This window comes from Megalops cyprinoides, chromosome 2, assembly GCF_013368585.1.
Source record: "Megalops cyprinoides isolate fMegCyp1 chromosome 2, fMegCyp1.pri, whole genome shotgun sequence".
In the NCBI taxonomy this organism is placed as follows: Eukaryota; Metazoa; Chordata; class Actinopteri; order Elopiformes; family Megalopidae; genus Megalops; species Megalops cyprinoides.
The window spans coordinates 61404102-61414817 of NC_050584.1; the positions used below are offsets into that span (position 1 = coordinate 61404102).

General features: G+C 42.9%; 1 protein-coding gene across 1 annotated transcript in view; it reads right to left on the reverse strand.

Annotated features, from left to right (window-relative positions):
* The window catches only part of LOC118771982 (amyloid beta (A4) precursor protein-binding, family B, member 1 interacting protein), a 30567-nt gene extending 26617 nt beyond the window's left edge, over positions 1-3950 (reverse strand). The window contains exon 1 of the mRNA XM_036520196.1: positions 3855-3950. The gene's annotated coding sequence lies outside the window, so the exon portion shown is untranslated. The remainder of the gene's footprint in view (positions 1-3854) is intronic.
* Positions 3951-10716: the final 6766 nt, after the last annotated feature.

The following is a 10716-nucleotide window of genomic DNA, read 5'->3' on the forward strand; positions in this document are numbered from 1 at the left end:
TGTTCCTTTGTGACATCAGATATGGATAATTCAAGGGGACTGCTATTCCACAGAAGTTCGTAATGAGTGCGCGTCGTGTTAGAGAAGTTACTGTGTAGTTTCGTAAGCGTTGTTTTAGACATGCTGTTGCAGCTGTCAACAAGGGTGGGGAGGCCTACATCACTGGAATTAAATTTACAAAGAATACTATGATATAAAACTCTGTGTAATTTAATTTCAGCAGATATGAGTCTGTGAGGTATTTTTTTGGAAATAGGACTCACAGACAGCAACATGAAGTAAGCAGACCGCTTTACTGACTACCTAACATAGAACGCCTGCGTGTCCGTGAGAAGGGGAGGATGCAAAAGAACGTTACCTGTCCTACTTTGATCATTTTAGATATAAACCTGTCTCTTCCAGCCGGCAGAGAATCAGGTATATGTTTTGCAGTTGCTCCTCTCCAGTGACTACCCTGATTGTGATGTCACTGAGGTAAACCGCTGTGTGGTCAGTGTCTATTAAAAGGCCCTCTGCTGATGTCCAACACATTGCACAGCCGACGAGAGGGCAGTTTTTATTTGCTTGAGCGGCCCTCTGTTTGTGTTGATTGTGGTCAGTTTGTGGGACCTGCTGGAACACATGACAGCTGAGGTTTAGAGAAGCTCGGGGGAGTGAGATGAAAAACTCATCAATCTGCTGGAGCTGGCAGTGTTCCAGCTAGGTTGAGTCAACATTCGCTATCGGTTTGTTGTCACCGCGCGTCTTGGCATTACCGTTGTGTTTTTAAGGCTGGTGCGGTGAACGGTGGCTTCCCGTTCTGAGCAAGTGACTGGATCATCCCCGTTGTCTGAAGTCTTTCAAACTCTGGCTTCCTTTTTTTCTGCAGTGCTATCGGTGCTGGTTGTGACTTGTACAAGCAGGAATGATCTGGCTGAATGATCAACATGGCTTCACACAGCCACCTGTCTAAATGGGATGTGTGCTGGACCATTGCCAGAAAATGTCCAGATCCTGGCAAATTATTTGAGCCAGTAAAACTCATCCAATCTCACCCTGGGGGCCACCAGCAACTCTGTGAAGGCAATCACAATAGAGGACTCGGCTTTTGATTAAGCACAGCATTGGTTTCACCCACCTTATTATTCAATTACATATGCTAACAATAAAAGTGCTAATTCAATTTTGTATTATGCAGTTACATTCTAGCTCTTTGTGGCTCTTTGTACCTGACAAAACTCTTCAGACGATTTACTGTTTTCTGTTTTTGTATGGAGTTAATACCATGTTATTATTATAACAGATATTTAGTGGCATATGTCACTATGCATACACATTACACTCTTGGACAGCTGAAGGGGTACAACTGAGAGCACAGTTGGCTACCTGGTGCTCAATGTGGCAAGGGTGTGGTTATATGGATATGCAGTTTCAGGGTGTGCACCTGAGAGTGTTTGTTAAGAGGTTGGTGTGTTTATGAAGCAAATCAAAGAGGAAATAACTTGGAAATAGCTTGTTGCAAAGGCAAGTCAATATTGCAATTTCCTATAAATTATTTTGAAACTAAACACTGAGCACATGTCCAGCCAGATAGATACATTGTTTGCTTTGTGAGAAAAGAAGGGAGAACCTTCGATATCATTTTTCATTCATGCTCAGGTTTTTTTTTTTCTGCATAGTTGCTACCTTGCTAACCAGCAAGCTACAAGTGAATGAAAACAGCTAACACACACAAAACAAACCATTCTATTGAATTATTATATCATCTAATTTTACACACCACAATGTAGGAGTATATTGAATCTGTTGTGCCGAACTTGTTTTTTTCACTCACCTAGCTACATAGTGGCTATGGAATGACCTGATGCTAGCTGCAGTAACAGTTTTGCTGGTTTTTAGCTGTCTACCAGTGTGAACGAGGCGGGGTGGAGAAGGGGTTGACAGCTGACGTCCTTCCAGGGCTAATTGCACCTCAGCGTAATGCAGTGGAGACACAGAATATTCTCTAGCATAGATGCATGTATAATTATTAGATGAGTTATGAAAGTATTTCACATATAGCTCATTACATAAAAATGAGCTATACAACACATCAGTTACTCATCAGAAAATATATATATATATGTATATTGGACTATGCATCCCTCTACACCAGCAAGGCACCTTGTCCAGCTCTGGCTAGACATTAAAATATTTAAAGCTTATTTTTGATGACAGACATTGATGACAGTCAGTTCGTAGCATAAATGGCATGAAGCACTGGCTGGCTAATAACTTTCTGAAAACCATCACCTGCATGTTAATCTAGCCTTCTGATATTACAAAAAAAAAAAAACATATTTCTGGATACAGAAATTAATACGAGCGAGGTTTGGGTGAAGTTGTCTTGTGTGAGACTGAATTGGATGACACATGAAATAACAATTAGAATGTTTGGAATGAGTCATCAAAATCAAAAGTGAGTGGAAATATGTTTTGGAAAAATTAACACTTTAGCATTTACACAAATTAATAGAATCCGGGGGGTGAATTTAAGAATGACCACAGCACTTGGCGTCAAGCTAATTTGCCGCATTATGAGAAGAGTAGATAGTATCAATCATACATCCAGGTCTGCAAGTACAATTCTTGGGATACCCCCTCCAAAAACCCCCAAACCAGATGGCTTTTCCTGACATTTTACGCATTTCCTATGCCTTACAATGCGTATGGCAAGTAGGAGTACAACACTGTGTCTCGGACGGACACCAGCTGTTTGCACCTCTGTTGATGTCTATCTTATGTGACTCCATTTCAACATATTAACCACTTACTCAACGCTCTCAGAGATACTGGCAGAATTTCTGTGAATTTCCACTCCCTTTCAGTGCCCCACCCATGCTGAGTTAATAACTCCAATTTGAGCAGCTCAGAGGCAGCAGAGTCCAGTGTTGTCTGTCTACTCAAACAAACCCCAATGCACATGCATGACTGTCTGGGGTAAGCCCTGATGTTTTTAAGCCAGTCTCAGAGGGAAGTTAGCTTGTCAGGTAATTTGCTTGTCCAAACAATGTTTTTTTTTTGTTACTGACCACCTGCTGCCAGTAAGATCAGTTTTGACTACGAAGACTCAGAAATGCCTTTTGACCACATTCCTGTGGTGTGAACCGGCTTAATCTCCAAATGTGTTGCCTTTAGACACATCACCTAGCACATTAATTTCAATGTTAAACACCATGTTAATAATAAATGAACTTGAAGGTGGAGAGAGAACGTATACTTATGTATACAGACGAGAACCAAATGTTGGATTATTGTGTGAATTACTGTAATTTTCTTCAGGCTTTATGCATTTCTGTTGGTTTTCTCCATGAAAGGAAAAATTTTGAGATTATGGTTATTGAAATTACTCTGTCATGTAAGAAGCCAAATTTACTCTTACATGTAAGAAGCCAAAATGTTTTTCAAACTTCTTTCAAATTTAACCAAAAGTTGTATCTGTGTCAAAAAATGTGTGCCCCAACACACAAGACTAAATATGCATAATGCATGCATAATTTGCTCTTATAATATGAATCTGCATCTATTTCAGTTAAGGACTTAACAGTACTTCCTAATACAGACAGTTAGGTGGTTATGTGAAATTACATTCTGAAATCCAAACAAATCACCAAGGTGTATCTGTGAAGTTAAGTCAGTGTAGTTATGTTCACCGTCAGCCGCTCAACTGTCATGAGTGGTGCACTGCGATTACAGAACTCAAGACTGAGCAGGAAAAAAAAAAAAAAAAAAACACTTGAACAGTTACCACAATAATCATCCAGAAAACCCAGTTCATCACATTTCCGTCCGAACACAAAACTAAACCAAAAAAAAAAAAACAAAACAAAACTTACCTTGACTTCAATCCCTTTGGTTCAGTTCCGCCTAAATCCCAAGAATGTACTGTAAAACTTTATGTTTTTAAATGATGCATGGGTGCGCCGCGCACACTTTCTGTGTTCTGCTGATTTTGCTACGTGCAGTCACTTGGCGCTTCCTGCCTATTGCGGAAGTCAGGTCTGAACCTGCTTGCTACATTCCATTGACACCCACTCACAGGCTTAGCGTGGTCAGACGGCGGCGGCTGTTTCAGGACCTGGGAGGTGTGTGCGTTGGATTTGACCTCATGGAGGTGTGGACTGAATGACTGAAGTCCAGTTACCTGGGGGAAGAATGTGATGAAGATTATTTTTGAAAGTGGTAATGGCAAAACAGGGGCTGCTTGTTAAAACAGAGGATTCATTCCTTAAGGGCAAAAGTGCAGAAAATTGTCCACTGATTGTCCAGGTGTTGGGCTACTTTAGGACACACCTCTGGTTTTAAACATTGAGTTTTCAGAGTAAAGTAGCAGGGAGGGTGTAATTTGTTCATGTGAATGTGATTGAGGAATGTCAGATATGGGGAAAGGATATTGCCAAAGGGGAAAAGTGAATGTTTAGTTTCCGTCCTCATTTGTTGTTTTGAAAGTCATTTAATACAGTGAACAGGCGTATGCATGTGTATGTGTTTGTGTGTGCATGCCTGTGTGGTGTGTGTGTGTGTGTGTGTGTGTGTGTGTGTGTGTGTGTGTGTGTGTGTATGTGTGTGGGCAGGCACATGTCTGTGTGTCTGAGTCTGTGTGTATGTGGGATTGTGTGTGCATGGCGTTGGGTGAATAAGTAACAATCATAAGGACCAGTGACACTACATTTATTTCCTATATTGTCTTTTCCTGTGTACCTTCATTATAATCACAATGGCAAAGCGGAAGAGTGAATGTTTAATTTCAGCCTCCATATGTTGACATGGAAGTCATCTGTTGAAAGTCATTTTTTTACAGCACATAAGTGAATGGATAAGTGTGTGTGTGTGTGTGTGTGTGTGTGTGTGTGCATGTATGAGTGAACACAGGTGTGTGTTTGATGTGATTTTCTTTCTTATTAAAAATGAAAAATATGAACTGAAAAATAAAGGAGGGCACAGAGCCCCACAGCTTGGTCTGATTACAGGGCATGGTCACAGTGCACGCTCCACCCTCCTCTTCTTCAACTGTGAGAAGAGAACCCGGTCAATAACCACCAACAGAACTGCTTAGGGACCAAACCCACTTGCACGCTGGCACTGGGATAGGATTATAAGGAAGTGAGCAGTTTGAGTATTTGCTGTCCATTAAACAGCCATTATTAGCACCGGAGTTGCTCCCCGCAACCACCCCCCAACCCTGTCTCTTTTCCTTTGGAGGTCTCCGCTCCTCCGGGAACGGTGGACCACCCTCTCTGTAGCCATAGGTTGTCAGCATGTTGTGGTCCGATGATCCACTGGGAAACCAAAAGACTTCCGACCAGGCCAGGGGAGCCTTGCAGGAGCTGTGAGGTATTAAATAAACAGCCGGGGGGGGGGGGGGTGCGTGGCGTGTGGTGGGTCCCCCTTGCTTCCCTTCATTGAGGCTGACAAACAGATGTGCACCAATAAGTCGGCCCCATTTCTCACAGAGGATATTTCACTGACATCCTGCAGGGCCTCCAAATAAACATAGTAATTACTTAGATCACCCTTTTCTGCAGTTAGCCAGGACATTCTGACAGAAACCATTTCAGATTTCTTCTTCGTTTTTTAATCATTGTCTATCCCGCCTTCCTGTGACATTGCACGGTCACGCCAAGGACACGGCCTGGTTTTAAACGCCGTCTGGCACGGCGTTCAACATTTGCTGACCGTGGCACTTGCCTTAGGAACCCGAGAGCTGCAGCAGGCTTTTCACAGTGAGAGCGGTCTCTTCATCACGGCGGAGTAATGGGGAAGGGACGGACACAAAAGAGGAACCCGGAGTTACAAAAGTATCGACAGTTTGCCTCTTCAGCAACGGAATCCTCCATCTCGCTGATGACCATGTCGTTTACCGCTGTCATGCACGTTCACGGTAAAGGGGGAGTCGGTTGTGAAGCCAATAAACCCTATGATATGTAGCATTCACGCTAAAGGTGAACGCTATAAAAGAAGACCCTGCTACACAAATAGTGGAAAAAAAATCCAACAGAATTAAATCAAAAGCAAAATGGTGTGGTGTAATATTAAATGTGGTGGCAGTGTAGCATAGTGGTTAAGGAGCAGGACTCGTAACTGAAAGGTTGCCGCTTCGATTCCTTGCTGGGGCACTGCTGCTGTACCCTTGGGCAAGGTACTTAACCCACAATTGCCTCAGTAAATATCCAGCTGTATAAATGGATGAAATTGTAAGAAAAAACTGTAGCCATGTAAGTCACTCTGGATAAGAGTGTATGTATAAATAATAATAATGTAATGTAAAATGTTAACTATAACACAGGAAAGGGTTAATGCAATATAATTCATACTAAAAAGTATGATATAGTAGTGTTCATCACACACTGGTTCATGCCAGTATCAAACTGTCAACATAAATGTCTGATTCAACAGTACTGTCCCACCTTTTTTTAACAATACTTTAAATTGAGATTGAATGGGTTCAAGTTAAAGTTATGAGAGTGCAACAGCGCCCTCTGCTGAAGGACTATGCATCACACACCACGTGTGGTTCAGCCCGCATCCTTATGAACTTGGTGGGTGGTGCAGTGCCACCAACTTAGGATAATATAGTTAACATTTTTTTAAAGAAATTATTAGCAGACTTCAGCTGCTTGCAGTCTACAAAAAGGAAAGCATTAACAGTACTCCTGTCCTAAAGAGACCACAGGAGATCTGAACACGGGCCAGTCAACATGTCTGTAGGTGGCTAAAAAAGTTCAGAGAACATCACCATGACTATCACTCTTGCAGAGGAGGTCTTAAATTTTTTTTTTTTTTTTTATTTCAGTGTGCTGCCAACCTCTGGAGTTGGACTGCCACACAAGGTTATGGAGGTCTGTTTTTTTTCCCATAGAACAGACTTTTCTGAGTCATTTTAAAGTACTGCATGATTTCCTGAAAGGTGACTAATGCCTGCCACTTCAACAATTATTAATTTTAGCTAATGCATTCTATCACTGAACTGCAGTTTAACATTACAATCTTCATTCTGCAACAAAGTAATTAAAGCAGCATGCAATAAATACCACATTATCACAGTGCTGGCCTGTTCAGGTACTTCACTGTCCATAAATAGAGCTTGGGTAAAACTAAAGACAAAAAAAGGCCCATTCTATCAACAGTCCCACTGGCACAAATTCCTCAGTTTCACCAGAGGTCTTCAGTGACAGGGCCAGGCCTGGCTTTGGCCTCTGGCTTCAATGAGCCCTGCCTCTGTCTTGACATCGCTAGTTTTACATGATAGACGGACGCTGGCTAAAAGACAACAGCTGTGTCAACAAACGGGCCGTTCTAAACAAAAAACATCTGACACCTCCTACAGTAGGGACGGCGGGAAAACGGATGGTGCCTTTGAATAGACCAACATCGCCAAAGAAATGTCTGACACCTACATCAATAAAAACTTCCCCAGGCCCGTTGGACTTTCATCTGATCCAAATAGACTTTCTTTTAAATGGCTTGAGTTTCACTTGGGACTGAGACCTGTCCAGTAGTTTTGGCAAAGATCCCAGACTCAATTCCATTCCTGGCGGATCTTAATTTGATCAAAACTAAGGTGTTGTTTTAGTAAAAGGAAACTCTGTTTTGCCCTAATGTTGACATTTTCAAATATAGAATAGTACAGCACAAATAACCGTTGTCAGACCGCAATATTTACTGGAACTCTACCAAAAAAACCTAAGAAGCCAGGCGGCTCGAGACGAATAACGTGGAACGCGAAGGGTTAATCTGGGAAGCTCGGGAGAAACCTGATGCTAATTAAGTCTTAGGAATGCCACATACTGACATTCTCTCCAGAACCCTTCAGAGTGGGTCAGAAACAACTACAGGGGAGACGAAATGCACGACATTCATTGTTCTTATGATTATTGACACAGCGACAGGGCAGACACACGGAGTTAAACAACGACAGGTATTTTTTTCGTTACTCTCTTCTGTCTATACGCAATGTTTTCCCCCTTTTTTCCCGAGTGTCTTGCATTATGAGCTACTTGACAGCCTATTGTTGCATCTTTATGATGCAAGCTGACAATGAAAAAACCTACAACATAAAGTTAACGAGGGAAAACTAGGAGAAAGGGGGGAAAAGTGTGCTAGGTGTTTAATTAGTGAGCCTGTAATTAAATTAAGATGTTTACAGTGGAAACATTTTCATGGAAATTATCATTATGATTTTAAATCTTACGAGATTAAAGAGATTATAGATTGTTAATTTGTTCTGTGTAACTGTGTAGCTGTAAGTGTGTGTTCTGTGTCAAAAAAAAAATCCTGTGTTTTGAAGACGCCTGCTATACCTTGCGCATGGGTATAATGTAAATTATTCTTTTTTCTTTCCCAGAACAATAGACAAGTACAACAATGACCAAAAGCACGCTATTCTTTTTGCTGTGCACAACAGCGCTGCTTGGCAATGTAAGAAGTGTCGCAGAAATATGCAGAGGAGTGCATTGTTTCAGCGCGGACACAGCGGAATCCAGACCCTGCGCTGGGACGCACTGCCCGGGGCGATCTTCCCGACCATCCCGACAGTTCACGCCGACGACACAGGGCAGGTCAGCACAGATCGCGCCCAGCTACCACAACACCCACCATAGCTCTCCATCCAGAGCGATTTCGGAACCGTACACGATTATTCACCCTCAGCGCGGAGGAGGAGGCGAAGTCGGCAGGGAAAACGCCAGGAGCAGACACGCTGAAGTTTTCAGTCCCGGGTGCACCGGCGAGGATTGCGCGACGCCGCAGAGACAACCCGGCAACGACACCCGAGAATGCAGAGGCATCGAATGCAAACTTCCGCTGAGGATACGACCGAAGCCCAGACCAAGACCGTGCGTGGGGGAGAGCTGTCCGCCGGTGTCCGACGACGTCAGCAGTCAGCCCACTTTCGTCCACCTGCCGGACAGGGCTGCACAGGTTCTGGGGGAATTTCCGGACTTTGGATACCCTGCGTCGGAGCTCGGCGGCGCTCCTCTGGGAGTTCAGCTAACGTGCGACATTAAACCAGGTTAATCAGATGCGCCTGAAGCACGCCCACCGGTGCGCGTTAGTCCGTATGAGCCAAGTTTTAATGGTTGATCCTTAAAACCTGGAAACAGTCGATGACATCGAAGAACCTAGGGACACATATAGCTATAAAGTGAGGCTTTGGATTAGCACTACATAAAACATGTTCGAATGTGGAATGTTTTAAACTCAACGGATACTTGGGAAATGTAATCTAAACCAGGTCAATGTGGATTAAGTATTCAAAGTATAAAGCTTGTGAATTATTTCACTTCATGCATTATTATAGCGAGGGATACGGGGAAGCGAACTAGTTAACAGTCTCTAACAACGGGCGCAATTCCTCTCGCTGTATTTGGTATTAAAACAAAATTAGATTGTTAACACCTGCACACAAAAGGGAGGTTTCTGTCAGCCAGCCCAAAGACTGTTTCAGAGAAGCACATCTGCTTGGTTATGTGAAGTCTGCTGCGGAGCAGCTGAACTAGAAAAAAAAATTGGCAGTGAACTGTCTAGAAAATGCAGACAGTTTTGATGTCATGAACTATACATAGGCAAACTTCATCTCCACATTAAAAGAAGATATGTCCTGTAGTGTAGTGTGTCCTGCATCACTAATCGGCTTGGGGTGACTATTCACAATCACGTTAACTGTAAATCTGACCTAAAGGCAACCTTTGATTACTTAACACATCAAAGAGTTCAGGTTAGAGTCAAATATGAGTTGACTCTGCCAATCATATTATGTTTTCTATGTATCACCAGTGGGTCCGTGTCTAGGCTCAGGAGTAGCACATTGGTGAATGGTTAGGAAACTTAAACCTGAAAGCAGCAGACATGAATTTCTTGTACTTTGAGTAAGGTACCAAATCTGATTTTCTTCAGCAAATACCCTGCTGCATAAGTGACTAACATGTACAGTGGAAGGTATGTTAGATACCCTTAATAAGGGTTTCTGCTAAATACACCCTAATATTATTAAGAATTTACTGAAAGTTTATCTTTTGGCATGGTATGAATACTAAGGAGCTGGTGTCTTTTACAAAAGGTTTAAATTCATGATATTTTAAACCTCAACTGTAATCTCGTTTTATACTGACTGTCCCGACTCGATGGGGTCACTCTTCTCAAACACAATCTCTGTCTGTACTGGTCCTTCAGTGGTGGAATGAACTCCCCACGGAGGTTAGGACAGTAGAATCACTGGTCATCTTCCGACGCAAACTGAAGACCCACCTCTTCAGACTGCATCTCAATTCCATTTCAATCCCCACCCCCTAACACCTGCTACCTCTAGTATTTGATGTATTTTGATTCTGTGTTCTAGAGACTGTTGCATCGTAGTATACTTGGCTTCTATCAGATTGCAGAAGTTAACTTGTGGCAGCTCTCCAATAGTGTTATGCTCACACACACTGGTCTGGGAGTGTTGCTAGCTTGGTCTGCCACTGTTGCTCGTTTAAATTGAACAGATACGCTTATGTTCTATTATGTAAATCATTTTTTGCACCTGTCAGGTGAGAATGAGGTGCCGTCCGAGGATGCCCTCATCCTCCAGCTGCAGCTGGCGAAGGGGCAGGAGAAGTTTGTAGAGGCACTGAGGGCCCAGCAGGTGCTGATCCGGGACCTTCAGCAGAGGCTGATGGAGCAGCAGGACACCCTGGTCAGCCAGCAGCGGGAGATCCTGGA